Source organism: Euprymna scolopes, chromosome 4 (genome assembly GCF_053919585.1).
Source record: "Euprymna scolopes isolate OS-2025 chromosome 4, ASM5391958v1, whole genome shotgun sequence".
Lineage (NCBI taxonomy): Eukaryota > Metazoa > Mollusca > Cephalopoda > Sepiida > Sepiolidae > Euprymna > Euprymna scolopes.
Genome location: NC_136485.1, coordinates 65,100,587 through 65,127,629, shown reverse-complemented (window position 1 = coordinate 65,127,629; position 27,043 = coordinate 65,100,587). Strand labels below are relative to the sequence as shown.

General features: G+C 35.6%; 1 protein-coding gene across 1 annotated transcript in view; it reads right to left on the bottom strand.

Moving 5' to 3' along the window:
* The window catches only part of LOC145268037 (uncharacterized), an 844,587-nt gene that overhangs the window by 333,896 nt on the left and 483,648 nt on the right, over positions 1-27,043 (bottom strand). The window contains exon 3 of the mRNA XM_080123346.1: positions 23,852-24,003. The gene's annotated coding sequence lies outside the window, so the exon portion shown is untranslated. The remainder of the gene's footprint in view (positions 1-23,851; positions 24,004-27,043) is intronic.

Here is a 27,043-nt window from a genome sequence, read left to right as displayed (position 1 = left end):
TTTACGAAAGCGCATTTTTACCTAAATGCGAGCTGGGAATAATTTTCCCTTTAACCAATTTGGTACCCCCACATGGGGAGCGGTATATATATTATTTTTAAAATGTAATTATCCACTGACACGTGTTTTGTCGTCTACGACTCATCCAAGTGGCTGATTATAGCGAGATTCGAAATCGGGACCTTACGGTAATGAGCCTAAGCCCCTTACCTCTGACCCATCTCGCCAACTGTCTGGATATATCGCGATTTACTTAAATGTTGTTTGTGTTGTTTTAGCGATATGTTTTGAATGAATACAATTTAAGTAAATCGCGATATATCCCGACAGTTGGCGAGATTTCGAATCTCGCTATAATCAGCCACTCTGGTGAGTCGTAGACGACGAAACACGTGTCAGTGGATAATTACATTTTTTTAATAAATGCTTCGGAGAGAATCGCATTTCCTTTTGATTTCTTTAAAAAATCAATCATTTTAGACATGCTCTCAACCAAAGTGGAACACTGTGAAGTGGATATGCTATTCCATTCGCTTTGTACAGCTTCCCACAGTTTGTCATTGTCCTCAAAAGTTCTTCTGGCTAATGCACGAGAGATCATGGACCAAATATTCTCGATTGGGGTTAAATCGGGCCTTTCACCTGGCCAAAATATCACACAATTGAATTATCAGAAAAAGCTTTTTTTGTGAATTTAGCAGTGTGTACAGAGGCATTATTGTGTTGAAAAATAATGCTCTGGGATATTTCTAGCTTTAGGATATTTAGTAACAGTCCTGTTTCTTATATTTTAATGTATTCCTTTGCATTGATTGACTTCTCACATCTAATAAGTTCTCCAACTCCTGCTGCAGTAAAAGTTCCCCATACCATTATCCCTCTATTCCCGTGTTTAACTGTCATTTTTATGCAACTTGTCGAAAATCTTTCTCCAGTTCTTCGATTGCACCATTCGGGAGCATCGGGAGCATCAATAATAAGACAAAATCTTGATTCATCTGACCAGAAAACATTCCTGAAGCAGTCTGTATCTTTCTTGCCATAACACGAGAAAAATCTCTATCATTGATGTAAAAATGGCTTCTTTGCACACCATTTAGAGGAAAATCCCATTTCTTTCATTCGTCTAAATATTGTATATCTAGAAAGAGAATTTCCAGCCCCTGTTTTGAATTCCTTGCTATGGTCAACATAAGTTTTCTTTCGATCCTTCAAAACAGGTTATTTGAGGATGTGGTCATCCTTCAAAGTGGATGCTCTAGGGCAACCAGATGCATATTTCCCTTTTACCAAGCGTTGAACTTCGCACCTTTTACCAGTTCGATTCACTACAGAAAGAGATGTTTTCACATTTTCTTTTCTTAAAATATCAAAAATCTGCTTGTAAGTCATTTTGGACTGCCTTAATCCTGCAAGTCTGTTTTTTATATCCTCGCCAAGATGCGGTCTTACCATTTTTAGGATTAATTTTTTCACTTATTATTTTATGCTATAATAATAATGATCTGCAAAATAGAAATTTTCAGTTAAAATTAATAAAAAATTCATGGAAAAATATTGAAAACTCGATTTCTTCCTTCTTTCACTGTTGGCCCATTTTTTTTGGCTCATGAGTGTATATATATATATATATATATATATATATATATATATATATATATATAGTAAGTTATATAATAAATATAGTATATATAGTAAATATATGGCAATTAGTTGTATAGTACATATATAGTAAATATATATGGCAATTAAGCTACACAAAATATTCCATGTTTCATTCCCGTGAGAATTTGTAAAGCATAACCCTTCATAAATCTGTGTAGCTTAATTGCCATATAAATTTTCATAACTTACTACCTAGATCTACCTATATATTGAGCAGTGTTGAAGTAAATACTGAAAAATTTACGCATAAAACTATATCCTCGTATATAAATTTATGTGATTAAATTAAGTAATTATATATATATATATATATATATATATATATATATATATATATATATATATATATAGTCTATTTGTTAATGCATTCCACTAACTTAGCCTGATATGCAGTTTTCGTTTTTCATTGTATGCCTCATATTTACCATAGAATGATCCAATGGCGCGATACGTGATCACTGCTAACCTCGGCAACAATACGAAAAATATCGTAGATATTTCCTCTGTTTTTCACCTCCCCGACTCTATATAAGATATGTCAAATCCAATTTCCTTTTACATACTTGATGTTCTACGTAAGAGGCGATGTATACCATCGGAATCTTCAGCTGACATCTTTCCTCGCACCGGATAGGCCTATTAAAAGCTTCCACTGTCCAATCCACTTTTCCTTGATGCGGTGCCAAACAAGGCGAAAGAACTAGCCAGAAAAAGAACAAAATCGAACACCAGTGCTAACCAATGAGAAAAGGTACGAACTGAGAAAAAAAAAAGACCGCCAATAAAGTGAAAAACAGTCGTACCATAATTAACCTCAGACTAATAGTGAAGGCATTATTTTTAGCACCTGAAGTCGGTTTTGCGTCAAAGGAAAAGGGTATATACAAGAGTGACAAGAATAAACCATTTATACTAAAAGAACGCCAAACTATTAACAATTGATTACAAAACGAGAGCCAATGGTGCCAAACACAATCGATAACGCGGAACATTTTTGTCTTGTTCTACAGAGTAGCTGCAATGTCTGGGTTCATAAGATAATCGCCATGTTAACGTATTGGTACCATTCTAGAAATCTGAGCTAGTTGCATACAGAGTTATTGTATATTGAACAAATTTTGTTAATAAGCAGAATATAACATAGAACGAATATGACACGCAAGTTTTCTTTAGATTACCGAAGTTAAATAATGTTGAGCCCCGTCAGTATCAGGTGGGTGACCATCTGTGAGTACCAGAGCTTGCATGTCAGACGGAAAACGACACCTACCAGCAAGAAAAAAAGATCATCTCTCCCCCATTTTTTTTAACACGGTGGTCACCACTTATCAAGGCCCGCAAGCCACTCAGGGATAAGGGTTATTGCAAGTACAGTACGTTAGTGTGGAGATTTAATGAAGTGTTTACTTAAGGGGGCGGTTCGTTGGACTTGAAGACATCCAGGTTGTAGTCAGGTGGGAAGCAGGCAGACGGAACAGAGTTCCACAGGCGTGCAGTTCTAAGAAAGAAGCTTTGTTCATGGAATCTACGTTTTGATTTAGGCACAGATAAAGAGTGGGGGAAATTTTTGACAGTGGATTCAGCTAGACGGGTGTTTTTTCGTAAAAGATTGGCGAGGGGGGGACCAGAGATTGGAGTTCATGATCGCTGTACACACGCTACTGGGGACCGTTTCTGAATTTAATATTTCATCAAAATGTTCTTCAAAGGAATTCGGATAACCCGACTGAATCACACTAGCACAAACTCCACTAACAAAATAAAACAAAAAACAAACAAACAAAATATAACAACAAAAAAAAAACAAAGCAAAAAAAAAAAAACTGTAATTTATCCCGGTAATATTAAGGATACTGTATGTAAGCTTTTTCTTTACTTGTTGATCCGTTGTCATTTGTGCTTGTAATTTCTGATTAATTTCTTTGTTGATTATTTATTGTTCACAGAAGACACGTAAAACTATTTTGCTTTTGATCGTACAGCTTTTCCTTTGTTTTATTTCTATTTGAGAAGCTCGTAGCAAGATTCCATTGTTAATTTGCTTACGCTGTAGTCGAAAGACTTGTAACATTTTGAATGACTAATTCTCTGTCTGTGTGCACCAATATTTACAAAGTTTTTACGGCTTCTCAATTAAGGCAGTTGGACCTAAAATATCAACCCAAGCGGACGTGTGTCAAGCGCGCATAACTTACCAGCGTCATGGAGCTCTTTCTTAAGGTTTGACGTCAAATATTTTCATAAACATTTCCTGTTGTTGACTGAACAAAGACGTGAAATAAATTTAAGAATTTGTTAAAATCTGACTTTGTCATTAATTCATCTTTTGACAAAATAAATATTCTCTACAGACTGTTAAGTTGATTTCTGTATGTATACTGATAAATGGGTGTGTATGTGTGTGTGTGTGTGTGTGTGTATGTGTGCGTGTGTGTGTGTTTGTGCCTGCTTGATGTAAATTCGTCCGTCTGTCATTCTTTCCCGCTCTATCTTTCCGGGTTGTATGGAAAATAGTTCTAAAATTTTCTACGCCGTGATTTCAATTATTTATATCGAGACACCAACTGTCATGCCATATTATGTTCGACGGATGAATTAATATTTAGCACGTAGTTCTTTTTGCAGCTGAGTCTTTTGCTGATTCATTTTTATAACTTTACGAAGGTTTTGTATCGTTTTAATTTCCAGCAGATTTCACGCCATGATTGACAACAGCTCGCATTCGTAATGTCAGGTAATTTGAAAAAAAAAATGCTTCATCTTATTTGGCCATGCAGAATTATTTTAATGAAAAGATGCTACCCTCAGGAAAAACGATGCAGATACTAACAGATGTCATTAAAAAGTCGCAATTAATCCGGAATCTAAGCAGCTCAGTTAAGGGCGGTCGAGGCCACTGAGTGTATGTTTACGGAGGTGATTATCTTGGCAGATGCTGGGATAAATAAAAAGATGAAGGGCGTGAACAAAATGGGATTGTTGTTTTATTTTTTAAAATATTATTAAAAGAGGAACCATTTTGAGTTAAAATCATTACGCATGCAATATGAAAGAAAACATGCTTGAAATGTTAAATATGTTACTAAAATAGAGGCTTACAATAAAAAAGAAGGAAAAATAAAAATAAAAAAAATGAAAAAAGAAATGGAGTTTTCCGGAACCAGAAGTGTTTTTGTATTGCTCATGGAGCCAAAATAATTTTTGTATGGCTCAAGACAAAAAAAGCTTTAGAACGTATTTTATTTAACCTATTACACCGTCTAACTTGATTTGAATACAAGAATATTCTTAATGTCACAACCATTAATATATATATATATATATATATATATATATATATATATATATATATATATGTACATATTAATATATAGATTAATAAAAAGTAGCGCTTCGTTTCTGTCTTAAAACGGTTGAATTTAGAAACGACGTTTTCGTTCTTTCTCGAACGAGAAATAGCCGTTGATTTACAAATGAGCATCGTAGCGTTTCTCCTCATAACATCTTATATCCTTTGAATTCTTGCTCTCTCTCTGAATAAATAATATCGTTAGAATTCAAAAGATCGGACAGTTAAAGGCGCGTTTCTCATTTTTATTTACTGTTTAATTAAAATTTTTTCGTTTATATGTGTATATGTACTGTGTGCGTGTGTGTACATGCGTACTTATATGTGTATATATTTAAAACTGGCGTGGCACCTTCTCATTGGCTATACCCCCTTCTCCTCCTCCTCCTCCTCCTCCCCCTTTTCCTTCCTTCCTTTTCCATTCCCCTTTTCCCCGTGCATGCGCATACTTTCACTACACCAATGAAGACTGAAGGATCGGTCGAAAATATGTACTTGTAAAAAAGTTTTTTAATTTTTTTTTTATAATATTATTTTGTATTCCTGCACGTCACCAATTGAAAACGAATAAAGAAAAGTTATAAGCTTTTATATTTTTCGAATTCTTTTTTTTATACATTTCCATTCATATATACTCTCTCTCTCTCTCTCTCTCTCTCTCTCTCTCTCTATATATATATATATATATATATATATATATATATATTGGCCTATGTATGGAGCATTGTTGCCATATTAGTGCTGGTACATCTGCTACTAGTTTCTCCCTCTTAGACAGAGTCAAAAAAAGAGTTGCCAACCTAATAGGTCTCGCACTATTACCTAAGCTTCAACCGCTGTCCCATCGACGAAATGTTTCATCTCTCTGCCTGTTTTACAAATACTTTAATGGTAGGTGTTCCGACGAAGTACAAACCCTTAGACTCCCTCGATGTAAATACCCCCGACAAGCAGTAAAATCTCACCCTACACAGAAGAAATCTCTAGATGTAAGAAAAACTTCTACTTAAATAGTTTTTCCATAGGACTGCTAGACTTTGGAATTCCCTTTCCGGTTCCTGCTTCTCTGACTGTGTTGACATGCAGATGTTCAAGTGTGATATAAACATACATCTTGCTGCTCAACTCCCTACATACCGTGCAAATTATGTCCCATATAGTAGCCCTCTACATAAAATAAAGCACTGTGCCTTGTCTGGGGCGAAAATGCAATAATATATATATATATATATATATATATATATATATATATATATATATATATATATATATATATATATATATATATATATATATATATATATATATAGTTAGTAATTTATAAAATATATATGGCGATTAAATTACACTAAATATTCCGCGTTTCATTCACTCTAGGATTCTTAAGCCTGAAGAATCATAGAGTGGATGGAACGCGTAATATTCAGTGTAGCTTAATCGCCATATATATTTTATAAATTGCTAACTAGCTCTACCTACGTATTGAGCACTTTTTAAGTAAATACTTAAAGTTTACGCACTAATTTGTACTTTTGTATATTAATTTTATGTGAGCAAATGAAGTATATATATATATATATATATATATATATATATATATATATATATATATATATATATATATATACTAGCATTTCGGCCCGGCGTTGCCCGGGTGTTTGGAGGTGTATGCTGAGCACCCCCCCCCAAAAAAATAAACGGTAATTTTTAAAACTTTGACCCCTATTATGACCCCTTAACATTTATTGTTTTGGGCTCAAATCAAGTTATTAAGTTAGATCCATGGCCAAGGAACCAATATATAAAATGTCAGGTGTTTAAACCCCAAATAGCCGGAGGAGGTTGGTTGAGTTCTCAAAGGTAATATCGTTGAACTTCGAACAGCCAAATTTCTGGCCGAAAACCAATCACATAGATTTTTCCCACTTGAAATTTTAGATATAGGTTCCTTGGACATAGATCTAACTTAATAACTTGATTTGAGCCCAAAACAATAAATGTTAAAGGGTCATAATAGGGGTCAAAGTTTAAAAAAGTTGACCTCTGCGGTCTCTATCAAATTACTCAGACAATTTCTGGCCTAAACATTAGAAATTTTACGTAAAGGGTATTCAGAGATAGGGCAAGATTTTTAATCGGTTTTGGTCGAGAATTTTTAGTTATCAATAAATAAATGTATGTATGTATGTATGTTTGCATGTCTGCCCAATACTTTAGACAGAGGCGACGGATTTTCTCAAGATCAGTATTGTTTTGAAGTTCGACCTTTCAGACGACAAATTAGCTAAAAACATGAATATCTTCACCTTAAACTGAACACTTTTATACAAGGGGGGGTCGCTTTTTTCGCCGATATTTTTTAAAGTAATCCTCTCCTTTCGATTGTCTGGCCTTAATTTTAAAAATGTCACTTCACGTTTGGCGGTGGTCATAATAGCATAAACGTCAGTTTTTTTCCCCCGCTACGGGTTCGAGCCTGCCTTCCTACTACCACTTTCTTTTTGCTCAACATACACATCCATACACCCGGGCAACGCAGGGCTGATATGCGTGTCTATATATCTATAATAGTAAACGAGTCTGTGTGTCTGTCTGTATGTGTGTCTGTGTACATTTCCCTACGCAATAACTTTGTCATTTTTGTGTCTACAGACTCAAAATTTGATATACAGGGTACTGAGATTTGGGAAGATCTATGTGATCGGGTTTCGGTCAGAAATTTGGCTGTTTAGGGGTCAAAGTTCAACGATTTGACCTTTGAGCACTCTACCAAACTCCCCCGCCAGTTTTGGGTCTAAACACTTAAAATTTTAGATATAGGTTCCTTGGACATGGATCTAACTTAATAACTTGGTTTGAGCTCAAAACAATAAGTGTTAAGGGGTCATAATAGGAGTCAGAGTTAAAAAAAAATTGACCGTTTTTTTTGTTTTTTTTCTCAGCATACACATCCAAAACGCCAGACACCCATGCTAATCTATATATCTATAAAAGTGCCTTCCTGTTTTGTTTTGCTCACCAGACACCTCCAAACACCCGGGCAACGCCGGGCACCCATGCTAGTGCTCATATAAAACAAATATAAAGTATATCTTGCCCTACTTCGGTAGTGAGCACTTTTGCATTACCCTCGTTAAAACTTCATAGGTTGCTACACCCCTGCAACATATGAACCTGGAATATATATATATATATATATATATATATATATATATATATATATATATATATATATGTGTGTGTGTGTGTGTGTGTGTGTGTGTGTGTGTACAGTGACCGCCAATCGATCGAAAACTGCTTTTCCTAAAGCTTAGTAAAATCTATTAAAATCCGTTATTTCTGAATAACTTTTGGTTTTACCAGAAAGATAAGACCATGGAATGTATTATATAAAAACAGAATAATATAATACGTTCATATAATTTTTAATAGAATTTTAAGTTTAAAATTTTTGCCCCAAAAATGGTTTGACCCAGTTTTCACTGAATGTTAACAAAACATAAATAATATTTTAAAAGTTTTCGAATCAATTAAACTATTTTTTTATGTCTGAATAAAATTTACTACGATTGGCTTCAAGAGTATGCAAAAATATTAGAATATAATTGCCGTATATTTTAAGTAAATTCAAATAATTCACTTATTTAACACAATCTCATACATTTTATGAACCATGTGCTTACCGCCGCCATTTTGGATTATAGATATGGGAACCCAGTCGCATCTAAATATTTAGTTTAGCATTTTCATGAATTTTAATGTACCTAGACAGGCAAATACATATTTTTAAAATAATTAAATTAAATTATAATTATAAACGCCAATTATGGTGAAATATGTTATTTTTAGCTTTATAATTTTTTCCTTCATAATAATTGATCAATCAAGCTAAAAAGTTTAAAGTAAAAAGAAACGGCTTTTTTTTTCTATTTTTACATCAAACATAAATTTTTAGCATTTTATTTATCAGTTTTAATATCACTTTAGTCAGTTTTTAATTTCATGATTAAAATAATGTTTCCTTTTTTCCTTTTGTAATTCATAAAAAACATATGAGCCACACTCCTTTTCCATAAACTAGATCATACTCTGATTTCCCCAATTCTTTATTGCATACATCATGTTTACAAAGACTTTCACTAGAATTTGGTGGCCCTTAAAAGGGCTGTTGCTGGTAACCCTTGTGGGGGATGCAACTAGTTGGAATGTCGCACCCATTATCCATGGAAATCCATGTCTTCATAATTATAGTTAATTTTCAAAAAAGGATATAACAACTACCGTATCTTAAAAAAAAAAAAAACGTAATACGTAGATAGAGTTCATACTTATAATTTTCACACCATGTTATTTTAATTTTTTTTGTGAGGGGGTATCGAATTTTTAAAGCATTTTGTATATAGTGGTACATGGCAAGTTTACACATTCTTAAACAAAATATCTATTTATTTTTTTTAAAGATTTACAAGTGTACACATTTTAGCGTTTACGTAAAAAAAAATTATCCTCGTCTGAAAGATAACAATTATTGATAACATATGCAATGAATTTAATGCAGTTAAAAACGAAAAAGATAAAAATATTAAGCACATTAAAATTTCGGATTTCAATCTTCGATATCGAAGGTACCCTGTGGTTTTGTTTTTGTTTTTCTACACTCATTCGCCCTCCTACTACAAAATGAGTGTGTCCTTAGTGGATCGATTGAACTTTAAGGGGTCGAACAAGGGACAAATGAGGAAGGGGCATGAAGCCCCCTAAAATATATTTATACAACAAATATAAAAAAAGTTACACCCATATAAAGTGCATTATTTCCTTATTAATCGGTGGAAATTTTATATGGATGATTATATTGATTAACTAATTACCTGATTTTTGGTAGATTTTTAAAGACACACTCTGCTACGAAAATAAAAAAAAAACACTCCATAAATTTTGCGGTTACTATATATATATATATATATATATATATATATATATATATATATATATATATATATATATATATATACAAATATTGTTGAATAGCACGGAGTTATTCTGTCTGTTTTACAATTTTCCTTTTTATCTTTTCCAATCTCCGATAGTCTTTTTTGTGTTCTTCTCGAAATTGTATAAGTTGGATCCATAATCGCGAGCGCTTTCGACAGGAATGCTTCTATCATCCTCAGGCATGTTGTAGAAATAAATGTAGAAATTGTTTTTTTTTTTAATTACATATATATACATTTTTTCATAGTAACGTGGTAGCTTGTTCGATGTTTCTAGGTTTGGCAAAATCCCTAATATGCATTTATGACTTATTTATTAATTAAACAAATCCAATTAAAACTAGGCTAACCTATTCAAAATAGAAGTTTCTAATGCATATCTTAACCATGATACTGATTTTCTAATGCATATCTTAACCATGATACTGATTTTATTACCGAAGATTTAACCTACGTTTGCTATACAACCATAATTTCCTGAGGTTATGCGTTGCTGTAATACAAAATAACAATTCGGGAATTAAGTTCTTAAATACTTATCTAATAATAAAACAGATGCCATTAGTGAGTATTCTAATAATAAATATATTCTTATATATATATTATCTGTGTGCGTCATACTCCAATGAAAGTGGGGGGTTTCACCTTGGTTTTTAGATTTAATCGTTTAGTACAAGAGTATTATTTAAAAAGCTAGGGGTTTTCAAGTTTTACTGATCTAAAAACAGTATCAATTAATCCCCATTCCTTAATTACTAATATTTTTTCTTGAATATATATAATTCCCTTTTTATAAAACGAAAAAGGCTAACGGAAACACTTACACGGAAACCGACTTTCATTCTGATGTCAAAAACGGAAAGAAAGAAAGGTTAATACATTGAAAGACTTTTTCTACCTAAGTTTCCAAGCAAGGAAAGAAGCAAGGAGACTCATCCGCGAACATTAAAAATAATGAGATGGTAATAATAGGGCAATTCTTATTTAAAAAAAATATTTTTGAAAATCACAATGATTTTAATTACGGAAGACCCTAAGGACTCATAATTTTTTATGTTTATATTTTCCGAAACATAAAAAAAGCAATGTGTTAATGCAAAACAAGTAGCGGTAATAGTATTTTATTTGCTTCGAGATATTAAAAAAAAAACACAAGGTATGTTTCCAGTTTGAGAGAAATCTAGCAATTCCATTAAGTGGCATTCTAGATTTGGACACCTAATTTTTATCGTTATAATAAACATCTGTGGTGAATTCTGTCATTAACTTTATATAAAAAAAAAAAATGGCAAAATTGCATTTCTCACCGACTGTGTTGCTATGGATGAGAAAAAAATGTACTACGCACCATAATGATGATCGTACGTAGATTATTATCTGACGTCAAAATGATTCGTATCATTTCGTTAGCTAAGCAGAAAATGGCGAAGAGCAAACATGCAAAGCTTAGTAATAAGGAATACATGTGATGCGATAATACTTGAGTCCTGATAATAAACAAACAAACAAACAAACAAAAACAAAAAAACAAAAAAAGAAAGAAAATTGCAACATATTAATTGCCAATATGTATCATTTCCTTTTAATATTCATCGCTGGATGTGAGTTTAACGTGCGTGCATGTACATTTCGCTATGCCGTTCAAAGCATTCTGAATCAGTTATGCTAAATTGCTCTGTAAGCTCAACAATAGTGAATGTACATTCATTTACAGGGTTGAACGATTAAATTGTCGACCTAGAAAAGGATTCATGATACCATTTTCGTTTGATGAAAACCGATTTTTTGTTGCACCTCACCTACTAGTTGGCCAGTTGTGTACAAATCCCAAAGGCGACAGGAGCCTTCTATCATGTCGGAAAGTGACACAATGTTCAACGAATGAGATCGGAATTGTGCCTCTGTACAACTCATGCTTTCTACTGATCCACGTTATGACAACAGGACCATTGCCAGCACCCTCAAAATGCAAATCCAGACGATTCAACGCTTAGAGGCATAGCTCAACGAAGTTTCCAGACACGGTTATAGGTCTTTGGTGTGGTTGCAAGTGAGTGTCACATTATGCAACATCACATCTTCGAAGTCGGTACCTGGATGTCCAGAAGAGTGTGGTGATCCCTAGTGCAATCAGGTGGCCGCTGGTAGACATTGGGTGTGTCAACAGGACTCGGCACCGGCCCACAAGTCACAAGAGACCCAAACTTTTTTTTCACAGGAATCACCACTTATAAAGCATTGTCTTCAGAAAGAGTGTTACGATTTTGTACTCTTCTTTAATTACCCCCCCCCAACGTTGGCTTTGATTTCTTCGTTTGGTCATACGTCGAAAACATCACTAACATAACTTCCCACAACACCAAAGCCAGCCTGATCGCCGCCATCCGTCAAGTACTCGCCGAACCTCCGCTGGCGCTTGTAGAAAAGGCATGCTCCCAGTTCCGGACCCGTATTGGGGTGGTGATTGAGGCTGAAGGCGGCTAAATTGAATAGATGTCAGTTCTACTACATAATCAAGTTACCTGAATTTAATTTTTTCAATAAAAGTTTTAAAAAGAATTTATAGTGTTTTTTTTTCTTTAGGGCGACAAATGTATCATTTCACCCCGTAATCTATATATCTATAAAAGTGAAAGTGTCTATCTGTGTGTGTATGAGAGTGTGTGTATCTGTGTGTATATTTTCTTACGAAACTACCCTGTCAATTTTCAGCCTACATTCTCGATGTTTTCACATAACGGGTATTGAGATTTGGGAAATTTTTTTAATCGGTTTTCGGTCAGAAATTTCGCTGTCAAGAGATCAAAGTTCAACGGTTTGACCTTTGAAAACTCTACCAAACTCGTCCGACAATTTGTGTCTAAACACTTAGATTACTTGGACATGGATCAAAGATTTTAATTCGATTTGAGCCCCAAACAATAAATATTGAGGGGTCAAAAATGGGGTCAAAGTTTAAAAAAATTGACCTCTGCGATCTCTACCAAATTACTAAGACAATTTTGATCTAAACTTTTAAAGTGTATTCAGACATAGGGCAAGTTTTTCAATCGGTTCTTGGCCGAAAATTTGGCTACCAAGGGGTCAAAATTCAAAAGATTTTACCTTTTCGGTCTCTAGCTAACTATTCAGCCAATTTTGGGTCTAAACATATAAATTTTTATATAAAAGGTATTCGGACATGCAGCAAGCTTTTTGATTCAGTTTTAGGGGCGAAAATGTGGCTGCCAAGAGGTCAAAGTTGAAAGCGTTGACCTTTGCAGACTCTACCAAACTCCTCTGCCAATTTTAGGTCCAAACACTGGAAATTTTAGATGTAGGTTACTTGAACATGAGTTAAACTTTTTCATATATATGTACACATGCACATAAAATTCTTAACAATACATGAAGCCCGAGAAAAGCCGGGCTGAACAGTTAGTAAGGGATAAATGCGATAATATTTGAGTTCTGGAAAAGAATAAGAAAATAAGTTTAAAAAAGGTTACAACACAAAGAATATAGAAATGTATGAATAACAAAACAATATGCATTGAATATTCCCTTTTATTAATTGCCAATGTGTATCATTTTCTTTGAAAGTCCATCGCTGAGCGTGAGTTTAACGTGTGTGGATGTACATTTCGCTATGCCTTTCCAAGCATTGTGAATGAGTTATGTTAATGTTGTGTAAGCTCAACGATAGTAGATGTATATTTAACTACATCGCTTCAAGCATTCCGAAGTTGCTATGTTATTTGGTGTGTTCAACGATTTTGTTTCTGACATTATTAAATCACTTGGACCACTCTTAAATAAATTACAAAATAACCACTATCAAACATTATACAATAACTGATTACCAAATACTATCAACAATTTAGCCTCCTTAAATAAATTATAAAGCAATAACTACTGAACATCACACAATTAATTATTGATTCCAATGACAGTAATAATCTATTATATTTAAATGAAATACAAAGCCATAGATGCCGAACATCACATAAGCAAATGATAGTGCCAATGATATTAACAATCAATTATGCTTAAATAAATTATAAAATAACAGCTATCAAACATCACACAATAAATTAATAATTCCAATAGAAAATTGGCTGTATAATAATACGAAATCGGCCTGAATTAAAATGTTATATTAAAGCTATGTTAAAAACGAAAAACGGTGGACAGCGTGCAAGTAAATTATAAAGGCACAAGCAATTAATAGTTCAAATAATATAAACACTCTATTATCTCCTATATATAATATTTTGATTGCAGAAATTCCCCTCTGGACTGTAGGCTTGTAGCAACAGATGCCACATACAAATTTATTGTGTCTAGAGTATTAGTCACTATCTTATGTAACTTTAGAACGACATTTTAGAAACATTTAGTCGTTATAATAAAATCCTACATTACGTCCTAGGAGCAACAGCATCACAATCACAAATAAGTAATTCCTATTTTCCCCCTCTAATTAACAAATGCTCCTACCACTCCCACTTATCACCGGGAGGAATTCTGCACTTTGGGCAAATCTGGGATTGCAACATTATGAAGTGGATCCTATACTCATAGACATACCATGATCTTTCCACTTCCAACTTCAAAATGAATAAATGCTACCTTCGCATATTCCGCCAAATCTCATTGGCTGACAGCTGACAATTCGTTCATTCCAGAATCTAAATATTATTGCAAAAACGAACGCTTCAGAAATTTTCAAACATGGCGTCAATTATTAAATACTATTTTCCAACACAACGGCACATGCTAAAAATAATCAATTGTTTCATTGTTTTTTATAAGCTATATAAATCTTTCTTTTTTTTTAAGTACGATTTTTTTTATTATTCTTTCTTTAGTTACGCGAAATAAGAAAAATAGAACGGATTAAACGATTGATATTGCCGAGACCCGGCATTTTGACGAACCAGAAATTGATCGTTAATTTATTGCAAAAATCTACTTATGTATGCTTTGGAAGCCTTTAAACTATCTATTCCTGAATATTTGACTGGCATTCTTTTTGCGCTAAATGAAAAGTACAACGGATTAAGCGAATAATAATATAGCCGAGACCCGAATTTTGCCGAAAACTTACACAGTGACATACATTTCGTTTTTTTTGTACAATTTAAATCATTCTTTCTTCAGTTTCGCTAAATAATAAAAAAAATAAAACAGATTAAGCGAATAATATAGCCGAGACCCAGAATGATCTATATTGCTTGCCTCATTTATTTATCTTACTTTTGTACCCTTTACTAACATTCTTTAGTTATGCTAAATAAAAAAATATATAAAACTGAATAAGCGATTAATACAGTCGGTCTATTTCTGACTATTTGATTGACATTCTTTCTTTTTATGCTTAATAGAACACTAAAACAGATTTAGCAAATAATACAGCCGAGGCTCAGATTTTGCCGAAAACTTACACAGTGACCTATATTGCTTGACTCTAACATTTAAACATAACCAGAAATTGACAGTTCATACACTTCAAAATCTACTGATGTGTGATTTTGAAGCCTTTAAACTGTCTATTCCTGACTATTTGCAAAGTGTGTGCGTGTGTTTGTGCGTTTGTATGCATGCGTGTGTGTTCTGTGTATCTTGTGTGTGTGCGTGTGCGTGTGTGTGTGTGCATGTGCGTGCGTGTGTTTTTTTGTGTGTGCCTTTGATCATATGTGTGTGTTCGTGTCCGTGTATGTGCGTGTATGTGTGTGCGTGCGTGTGCTTGTGGGTGTGTGTGTATGTCCGTTGGCGTGTGTGTGCGAATGTGTTTGTATGTGGGCGCGCGAATGTGTGTGTGTGCGCGCGTGTGGGCGTGTACGTGTGTGTGTGCGTGTATGTATGTGATACAAATCAATCTAATACTTGCGTCAAGCAGACTCAGCCAGGGCAACGCGGGGCCGGGCAGACGCAGCTATTGAGTCAATGAAATATAAACCTACATCTACTGATCATTACATAAGCAATTGTGAGTGCCAATAATATTAAATTATCAAGTTAATTATTATTAAATTAAATAAATTATGAAGCACTAGGTACTTAACATCACACAATTAACAATTATACGTGGTTGCATGAATTAAAAAGTAACCGCTATGGAACATAAAATAAGGAGGTGATATTGCCAGTTGTATTAACAATCTACCACTATTAAATCAATTATAAAACAAAATTATCTAACATCACACAATCAATTGGTAATTGATTAATATTAAGAATCTATTACAAAGTAACAACTACTGAACAACACATTGTTCATAAACCCACCCGTGTGCCCGATACTGACGGTCAGTATGCAAGTCTCCTAGACCGTTTTTCCACAACTTGCCCTGAGCTATGCTCATCTTCCGGTCTGTCTCCACTGGGATCTTCTGACCACTCCGTTGTATCAGTTAAGATAAAAACGAAATGTAGTAAGTCCTCATACGTATATCTCCATCGTACAGTATATCGATACACTACGGCTGACTGGGATAGCTTCCGTCCACTTATATCAGATCTACCTCTGCATTCCATGTTTAAAAAGGATGTGCCCTCTATAGTATCAGACCTGACAGAATGGTTAATTGTAGGTATAGACCGATTCATACTCTCAACAAATTTCAGCAAAAACCTAACAGCCAACCGTGGTTCTCTGCAGAATGTGCTGCTGCCATTGCGCGCAGAGATCACTTTTTCCATGGCTTCCAACCTAATAGATGTACTGAGACTAAAGCGGCTTTCAGGACTGCCAGCAGCCACTGTAAAAGAGTAATAAAGAATGCAAGAGAGCTGTATGCTCAGTCCGTCAAGTCTAAACTAGCTGAGCAGCGGCTTGGGTCCTATCAGTTTTGGTAAATAGCAAACAGAATCCTGAACAGAAACGTGTGCTCCATCCCAACTATCATCAATGGACACGAGGTAATCTCGTCAGTATCAGACAAAGCCAAACTTTTTGCCAAAAACTTTGTAGCTAATTCTACTCTATGCGACCAAGGCCGCCAACCCCCAGTATTTCCTCCTGTATCAGAAAATATTCTATGCGATATACAAATACCTGTGCGTGAAGTTGCCAAACTAATCAAAACTGGCCCTGACGGCATTCAACCAGAACTAGCCTCCATACTTACAGAGCTGTTTAAGCGTTGTCTTAAGGGGAATTGCTTCTCAACACCCTGGAAAACCTCGTTAGTATGCCCTGTGTGTAAGAATACATGTGATCGGTCATCTCCCTTTCAGTACAGACTAATAATCCTCCTGTGTGTCGTGAGTAAGTTGTTGGAATCCGTGTAAAATAGAGAAGTAGTCGAACACCTCAGCAAAAATAAACTTCTTAGTGACATGCAATATGGTTTCCATTCTGCTAGATCGGCAGCAGATGTACTTACGGTTATATCTCCTAGAATTAGCGAATCTCTTGACGGAGGCTTTCTTTCTATGGCTGTTGCTCTTGACATATCAAAGGCCAAAAGGTCTACTTCACAAGATCTCTAGCTACGGTATAGCTGGAAATGTCTTCTCTATTAAATAATTTCTTTCTGATAGGTTCATAAGAGTAGTAGTTGATGGGCAGAAATCAGAATCTTATACTATTAATGCTGGCGTCCCTCAGGGCTCCATCCTGGGCCCAACTCTCTTCCTAATCTACATTAATGATCTTCCAAATCACATCCTTACATCATTCGTAGACATTTTTGCTGACGGCACTACCATCTATGGTAGTACATCAAAGACCGGTGACGACCACGTTCTCTCTGATTCTCTCTCCTCTGATCTTGAGCATGTGGTACAATGAGGAAAGTGGCTGGTTATTCTTAATGCATCTAAAACCAAACATCTGTCTTTACATCATCAACGTTCTGTACCCCATCCGGCATCAATTGAAATGGATGGCTTTCAGCTTGAGGAGGCAAGCTCCTGTGCTTGACTTTTACTCCTGATCTTAAATGGAACACGTACATCAAATATGTTGTCAAGGTCGCTGGGAAAATAGTGGGATTCTTCTATCGATCCAGTAGATATCTCACTGCTGATGCAATTCTCTACCTATATAAGAACCAGGTAAGTCCAAGGATGGGGTAGTGTTGCCACATCTGGGCAGGAGCTGCTAGAAAGACCTTATCCTTTCTTGACAGAGTTCAAAATAGACTTCGTAGCCTAGGGGGGATCCCTTTTCTCTTCCCTGCAACCTCTTTCTCCAGAAGAGACGTCGCGAGTCTGTCTCTGTTTTATCGTTATTTTCATAGCAAGTGCTCGTCTGAGCTCCAATCTATGGTCCCCCCTCTCCAAACTTTCAGGAGAAACACCCGTCTAGCTGAAAACACTATCAATAATTCCCCTCACTCTTTATCTGTGCCTAAATCAAAACGTACATTTCATAAACAAAGATTCTTTCTTAGAACTGCACATCCGCGGAACTCGCTTCCTTTTGCATGCTTTCCAGCTGACTATAATATGGTCATCTTCAAGTCCAACATAAACAAGTTCTTAATGAGCCGTTCCCCTTAAGTAATCCAATTTACCAAATTTCCACTATTAACGATTACTATGATATTGTCCCATTGACCACTGTACGCTTATTAACCCTTATCCTCCAGTTTGTAAAAAAAAACAAAAAAAACAAAAAAACATAAACGATTGATCCTGTTATTTTTGTTTCTATTTTAGTATAATCAAATAAACTAAGAAAAACATGGCAGAAAAAGGATTCAAAATGGCAACAAAGAAAAGATAATGAGAAGTGTCATTTGCAGCCTCAAACATTGAATTTGTTTTCGATTTCTTCCTTATAATATTAACCAATCACTTCAAAACTGAATATGAACTTTTTCTAATGTTATAAAGCTAAATAAAATACAAAGCCATCAAAAGTTGTCAGTTGAAAACAATTAAAAAAAATTTTTTTATTACATTTTCACCCCAAACAAGGCAAATTGCCAATTTGATGTAGGGGGCTACTATCAGGGGCAGCAACTACTGGGGTACTATGTAGGGATTTGCGCAGCAAGATGTCGGTTCACATTACACTTGAACTTCTGCATGTCAGTACAGTTGGGGAAGCAGGGACCTGGTATGGAATTCCAGAGTCTAGCGGTTCTGGGGAAGATACTACTGGAGTAGAAAGATCTTTTACATCTAGGGATCTCTACTGTGTAGGGGTGGGATTTAGCTGTCGGGTTTCTTGAGGGTGTCTACGTCGTGGGCACACAAGTGTCTGCAGTTCACCATTAAAATACTTGTAGAACAGGCAGAGGGATGCAACATTTCGTCGATGGGACAGAGGGTGAAGCTTAGATGCCAATTTAGGGCCTATCAGATTGGCGACTCTCTTTTGAACCTTGCCATGGAGCAAGAGACTAGTAGCAGATGCACCAGCCCAAATTTGACAGCAATACTCCATACATGGGCGAATGGTGGCCTTATAGAGGTAAAGGATACTTTCGGGTGTTAGTAATTTTCTAGCATGGTAGAGAGAGCCTACCTTCTTCACAGCAGCCCTGGCAATGCTTTCAATGTAATTGTTCCAACTCATGTTTCCTGTGAACGTTAGGCCGAGGAGTTTGAAAGATGTACTCTCAGATAAAGAGTCACTGGCCATTGCTATGGGTGGCAGAGAAGGTTTCTTGTTTTCATTGAAGGAAACCAGTTTAGTCTTGGCAACATTGAATGTGACCATCCATTTTTGTCCCCATTCCACTACAAATTGGGGGTCATCCTCTAGTGTTTTTGCCATTTCTTTAGATATGTGTTCATTAGTTTTCCTGTCGTGCCTGTTATAGAGGGTGGTGTCATCAGCATATATACTCATCTCAGAGGCAATTTTGTCGGGGAGGTCATTTATGAATATTAGGAACAATAGAGGTCGAAGGATAGACCCCTGAGGTACTCCAGCATTTATATCATATTGTTTAGATGTACGACCGTCGAGGACAACCTGGATTTTTCTCTTATCTAAGAAGGATTTAATTATGTTAAGTATTCTACCAGTGATACCGTATGATCTTATTTTCCTGAGGAGACCCTTGTGCCATACCCTGTCAAAAGTTTTAGATATATATAGAGCTACCGCTCTGTCCTCCCCCGCTTTGTCCAGTGAATGGTATATGCGTTCAGAGATTACAGTGACTATGTCTGTTGTGAAACGGGCTTGTCTAAAGCCATATTGTTTGTCAGTCAGAAGTTTAGCGTCTGTAAGGTGATGGACAAGAGCATGGTCAATTATGGTCTCAAATATTTTTGCTAAAAGTTGGAGGAGGCTAATGGGGCGATAATTTGATGGGTCAGTTCTTTCACCAGAATTCTTGAATACTGGTACCACAGAAGCAGTTTTCCAACAGCCCGGAAAGCAAGATTCATTAAGGCATTTGTTGTAGAGTTTGGAGAGGACTGGAGCTACTTCGGCTGAGCAATCTTTTTTAGCACAGCTGGGATGAGATCGGGTCCACATGCTTTTGAAGTGTCAAGGTTTTTATGATGGCATGCACCTGAGCAAGGGGTGATTTTCAGATCGTCTAGCGTGGCGTCTGTCCGCAAAGGAAAGTCAGGTAAGGGGTTGGTTGGAAGGGTCCAGTGTGGAGTTTTAGGCAAACCGACTGGCAAGCATGTTAGACTTGTCGGTTGCCGAGCAAACAACCTTCTGATTGTTGGTTAGCGGGGGAATTGTTTATTGCCCATTATTTACTACACTGTTGTAGATTTTCCAGAAGTCTCGAGTTCCTAATTTTTGAGCTTCGATGCGTTTTTTAGTGGTTTCAGTAAATTCTCTCTTAGCTGTCGCTATTTTTTTTCTTAACGTTACTTCTAGCTTCTATATACTTCTGTCTGTTAAATGTCTGAACTTATGTCGGTTAAATTTTCGGTATGCATGCTGCCTTTGAGCAATGGCAGTTGCGCAAGTCGAAGTAAACCATTGGGGAGAGTGGTGCTTGCTATAAAATTTCTGCATAGGAACATATGCTTCAATTGCCGTTTTGAACCATTCAGTGGTCTCATTTGCGCACTGTTCAGAAGGAAGAGAAAAAATATTTCAACATGGGGCATCTCTGATAAGATATTTGATAGCTTCCCAGTCAGCCTTTTTATAATATCTTGTTGTTTTGAGTACTGGCTCTTCAGTTTTTGGTCTAGAGTTTAGGGCGATTTCTACCATTATCACTGCATGATCAGCGTTCCCGAGTGGGCTGTCAGCATTTGTTATACAATCATCGGGAACTGTGGTCAGAAACAGATCTAGAAGTGATGCCTGTTTTTCTTGCTGGTCAGGGAAACGGGTTGGAAACGTAACCATTTGTGATAGGGAGTGAGATATAGAGAAGCTATGTGTTGTCAGCTCGCTGAATCTGTGTAATTAGAGAATCCAAGCCAGTTTTTGTGATTAACATTAAAATCACCAAATACATATACTTGTGCGCTAGTGTCGAGGGAGAGTTCTCTGACTATGCTGTGAGAGACGTTGTTTATTATGGTGCAGTCCTGGGTCGAGGGAGAGCGATGATTGATTTATATAATGAAACTGTTTTTGAAAGACTTCACGCGATCAAAAGCAGACTGGGGGTTTTGTTTTGCTATTAAAACCAACGCATGGGCATTAATATGAAATTAAATGAAAAAGGGACGAATATATATTGAAAATCTCTCTATATAAAACAGTAGATGTACTTGTATGTGTTTAACTAATAAACTCGTAAACTACTGTCGCATGACACTGAAATTAATAGGGAATATTAATGATACACCAAAAATAGTTTATAACGAATAAAATATTTGTTTGGATGAATGAATAACGCGTACAGAAATATATCCGTAAGTTGAAATGCAAAATGTTTATTTTAACTTGCCGGCATATTTTTATTAGTTTACGCATGCGCAAATTCAATCATAGTTCGAAGTCGATTAATATTTTATCTGTTTTTTTTTTCTTGTGTTAGCTAAAACAGTAGAGAACGTGGCTGGAGCGATAAATGTTTTGGTTTCGATTCGAGCTGATGGCACTTAAGTCATTAAAATTTTTTTTAAAATCAGTAATATATATATATATATATATATATAGTAGTCGCGTTCGTGTGTGTGTGTCTGTGTGTATAACTCTTCTACAGCTCACACCACCGGACCGATCATGACGAAACCTGGCATGACGATGGCTTCCACCTAGTGATAATGCACACTATTTTCCAAGATTAAGGTCAAAGGTTAAGGTCATTGCCTATGTATATATTCTCTTCTATAGTGCACACCACAGGACCGATCATGGACAAACCTGATATGATGATGGTCCCCGAATAAGGGATGGGGCACGCCATTTTTCAATGTCAAGGTTAAAGGTTAAGGTCATACTTGGTGCGACTCTTTATAGGGACGGTGCACACCAAGTTGGAGTTCGCCATTATTCCGGGAGTGGGGGGCTCTATCATGGCGCCAGCCAACTTCTTTGTGAATTTGAATCAGATAACTCTCCTCCATCATTAGACCCTCAACCAATCTTTATGAAACTTGGCATGATAGTTGTCCCTGAAGTAGGCCAGAATTTATTGCACTGTATCTCTTAACTTTGGCCTTCCAAAATAACATTGCCAAAAACAATGTAATGGATCATTATGGGTCCTTTTTTTCTTGAGATGCAGATAATTCTTTTTGAAAAATTTAAAAAAAAATACTTTCACCTTTCAGATACGCACTAGATATGCTACCAAACGAAATAGAAACGAAACTTAGGAGGAAAGATTAGCAAGATTGGAAGCTAATAGATTAAGAGTTGCTGAAAGTTGCTCTAATACAAGCGCTTTACACAGAGAGAGGCGTCTGGAGCTCAGCAGAATACGTCAAAGAGAAAGGAGAGCAAGGTTAACAAATTTAGAAAGAGCAACCCAACATAAAGCTGACAGAACTAGACATGCCGCAAGGCTGTAAAATTCATTACAAGAAGAAATTCAAGAAACGCAAGCAATACTACGAACAAATAAAACAAACGATGAAACAACAAAGAGAAGTACACGAGGTCAATTAAGAGAAGCAAGATAAATGGTTAATGAGAGAGATGAGGAAACAAGATGACGTAAACGAGATGAGTTGAAAGAAGTTCAAGGACGAGAGAATGAATTAGAAACCGAATCTTTCGTCTAATTCAAATCTGTGATAATCAGAGAAGTGGTCAACCACCTCAGCAAAAATAATCTGCTCAGTGACATTCAAGGGCGTGAGCGAGAGGCTACAAGTGGAGGAGAGAGAGAGAGAGAGAGAGAGAGAGAGAGAGAGAGAGAGAGAGAATTACTTTGCCCCAGAAAATAACAGAAAACGAATGACTGCTTTGAGACAAGAAATAGAAAATTGCAATAAAACGGATTGCTTTACAACAAAAATGACTCTCACTATCACAATAAACACTAAACTAGCTACAACCACTATAAACGATTTCCCCACTCTCTATCCGTGCCTAAATCTAAACGCAGATTCCATGAACAAAGCTTCCTTCCAATGACTTCTGTTCCGCTGGCCTGCTTCCCGGATGAATACAACGCAGTAGCCTTTAAACAACAAGCTCTTGTTAAGGCGTCTCCATAAATAATCAAATTCTACTCAATTTACACCATAAACGATTACTACATTGTCACCTTACATTAACTAACCCTTATCCTCGAGTGACCTTCTGGCCTTGGAAAAAATAACAATATGCATAAAATAAAGTACAACACTTAAAATACTCCGGTTCAATTAGGTTTCAAGTACCCCATGAAAATGCATATTTGCCTGTATTAAAAGTGAAACTTTTGATGGAAAAACAAAACAACTCGAGTTTACTATCTGCTTGCAGATCCCGAGTGTCATCAGTTGGCGCGTTGAAAATAAATTAAAAAAAGATACTTACGAGTTAATCTGTGGCGAGATACCCCAAATATCTCTAAAAATTATCGGTAATTCCAGGCTTTTTTAAGATTTGCTGATAAATTCCGAGAGAGTGACGAACAATATCCTTTAATCTTCCCATCCAACATGTCGATAAGGATCCGTTCTCTCAACCTATCAATTAAAAAACAAAAAAAAAAATGACATTTATATAATATTTGCCAGACAACAAATAAAAACGAATTAAAACATTGGTAGTTTTGATGTTCGCAAAGACACGTGGCGAAGTGGATAAAGTATTTGGTAAAATTCAATTGTAAGTTACACTCTTCTGGGGGTTGAAGGTCAAATCTACAGGGCAGAGGACACTAAAATACAATTACAAATTAATTAGAACTTCTACCCAGTCACGGATGACGGAACGAAAGCGTACTACCTCTGTGAATTAAATAAAAGGGTTCCGTTCAAAATTTCGTGTAGATTTCTGAGTTCGAAAGAAAGATTCCCAAGTACATCAACAGACGCATGAAATCGATCGGCCGAAACGTTTTGTGAATAACACTGAAGATGGGAACAGTAGGTAGAATAATCCAAATAATACGAATTGAAAGATATTTTAATTCTTTTATGAGGAATGCAATAGTTGTTAAGAAAAAAGTATACTATATATAAAAAAATAGTATACTATATATAAAACGAACGATATCATATTCTCTCCGAAAAGCTTCACCACATGAATAAAAACAGAACTCCAGTTAACAAGCTGATTATCCCGTTATCAGCACGTGTGTTAATTAAGTTTATACAGAAGCACTAGATAAAGGATTGTATTTTTTACTCCCACATACAGCGTTTGATATTCGGCAATTGTCAGGTTCTGATACTGGCCAGGCTCAAAGACGTTTAAGTTCGATGATCTAGTCAGAACTCATATGCCAACGTGGTTATACTGTATCTCTATTCTATTGTATCTCTCTCTCTCTCTCTCTCTCTCTCTCTCTCTCTCTGTATATATATATATATATATATATATATATATATATATATATGCATTCTAAAACATTGAGTACTCCTCACCAAAATCAAGAATTACAATATATATGCGTATTTAGGAATTTGTGTGTGTGTATTATATATATATATATATATATATATATATATATATATATATATATATATATACACAGGGTGACCCATAAATAACGGGCCCTAACTCTAATTAGGCCCTGTTTCTTAGTGTTTTGTCCGAATGAAATATACAGGCGGCAAAAAGAAAGTCCGCATTTGTAATTTATTTAATAAAATGCAAATTTAAGCTAAATTTTATGTAACTGTTTAAACTAACTATACCTCATTTGAGTCGCCTTTTATTCTTCTATAATTTTACCTGTTCATATTTGACTTTTAATTAAAATATTCTAGCGTTCAAGTCAATTTTAAAAAATACCTTCAAATTGAAGAGGCAAAAAGAAAGTCCGGACATGAAAATTGTTATTTAAGTGTAACTTGAGGACATTAATACAACACAAATACAGCAGGAACACAGTGAACTAGTTAATATTTAGTAGCATAGCTCTTCTGTAATTTGATAGCCTGCAATCTTTTGGGAATTCCTTGAATTAGACTGCAGCAATACTCCGGGGAAAAGGCATCCCACGTTTCTTTAATTTTTGTCCAAAGTTCTTCCAAATTTGAAATGTTATCATTGCGTAGCTGTTGCTCGATGGGATTAAGGTCTTGAGATTTTGTAGGCCAATCCAAACACGGAATATCATACTCTACCAGGAACCTCTTGACATTGCCAGTTGATTAAATGGAAGAATTATTCTGCATGAAGATAGGATTATCATTCAAATTCCGAAAAAAGTAGGGTAGAAAATGCTCGGTTAACATATTAATGTACTTGGTCGAATTAATTCGACCTTGCAATCGAACTATAGGCCCTGGACCATTAGCATTGTCTTCCCTGTTAGAAGTAACTCTAGTAGGACCAGGTTAAGGGGCATCACGAACACTGCCGGTGTTTTGGTGCATTTGCACAGTCTTTCGTACCGTTTTCTCATCACATTTCAATGTGCGGTCGATTTCTCGATTGGATAAACCAGAAAGGTGGAGATTAATGAGCTCCTGACGATCACTAAGAGAATGTCGTTGCATATGGACTAAATGTTACATTGTATAATCTGAAACAACAAAAATTGCGATTAGAGATGCTTTGTTGCCTGTTTATGGATATTTGAAACTGATTTAGGGGCGATCATTTAAGCTGGTTTTAAGTGAATTTGTTGCTGCGGACTTTCTTTTTGCCTCCTCAATTTGAAGTTATTTTTTTTTAAATTGACGTGAACACTAGAATATTTCAACTAAAAGTCAAATATGAACAGGTAAAATTATAGAGGAATAAAAGGCAAATTAAATGAGGCATTGGTTGTTTAAACAGTTACATTAAATTTAGCTTAAATTTGCAGCTTTTAAAAAAATTACAAGTGCGGACTTTCTTTTTGCCGAGATTATATATATATATATATATATATATGTATGTATGTATGTATGTATTGTGTCTGTATCTGTGAGTATATGCACGGTTGCGTGTGTGTGCGTTGAAGTAGCTTTGAGCTAATTTCAAGAATTCGACTTACGAGCGTTTCAAAATTTATTTACTTCTAATCAATTGATTTGAAACGAACATAAACTGATTCGCTGTGAAGTTTCTGTATTGGAATTAGTTTTAAACCTTAGAAACATTGTGACCATTTCTGAAACCTATTCAGCCTGGGTAAGATTCTTATAGTTAGGTAATAGGCGACCGGCAATAAACACACCAACGCATAAGATTTATTTCACTCCAAGACAAGAAATTGGTTCTATAGTTTTTTATTAACCTTCCATATCGATCGCATAAAAATGGAAAGTGAATTTGGCCTGTGTGGTTTCTTCTTCTAGGTCTTGTTTCTACCACGTCAATGTTCGTCCCACCCCCCAGTGAAGAGGAGGAGACAACGGCGAAACCGTTCGCTCTCTTCCAAGTCCCAACCAAATCTCTCACACGCAATCCAATCAGCTGATCTTGACTTCCGGTCAACGTGTCTACACTATAACTCACACACACACACACACACACACACACACACACACACACACACACACACACACACACGCACACACGCACCCCCACACACACACTCTCTCTCTCTCTCTTGATCCATTCTATAAC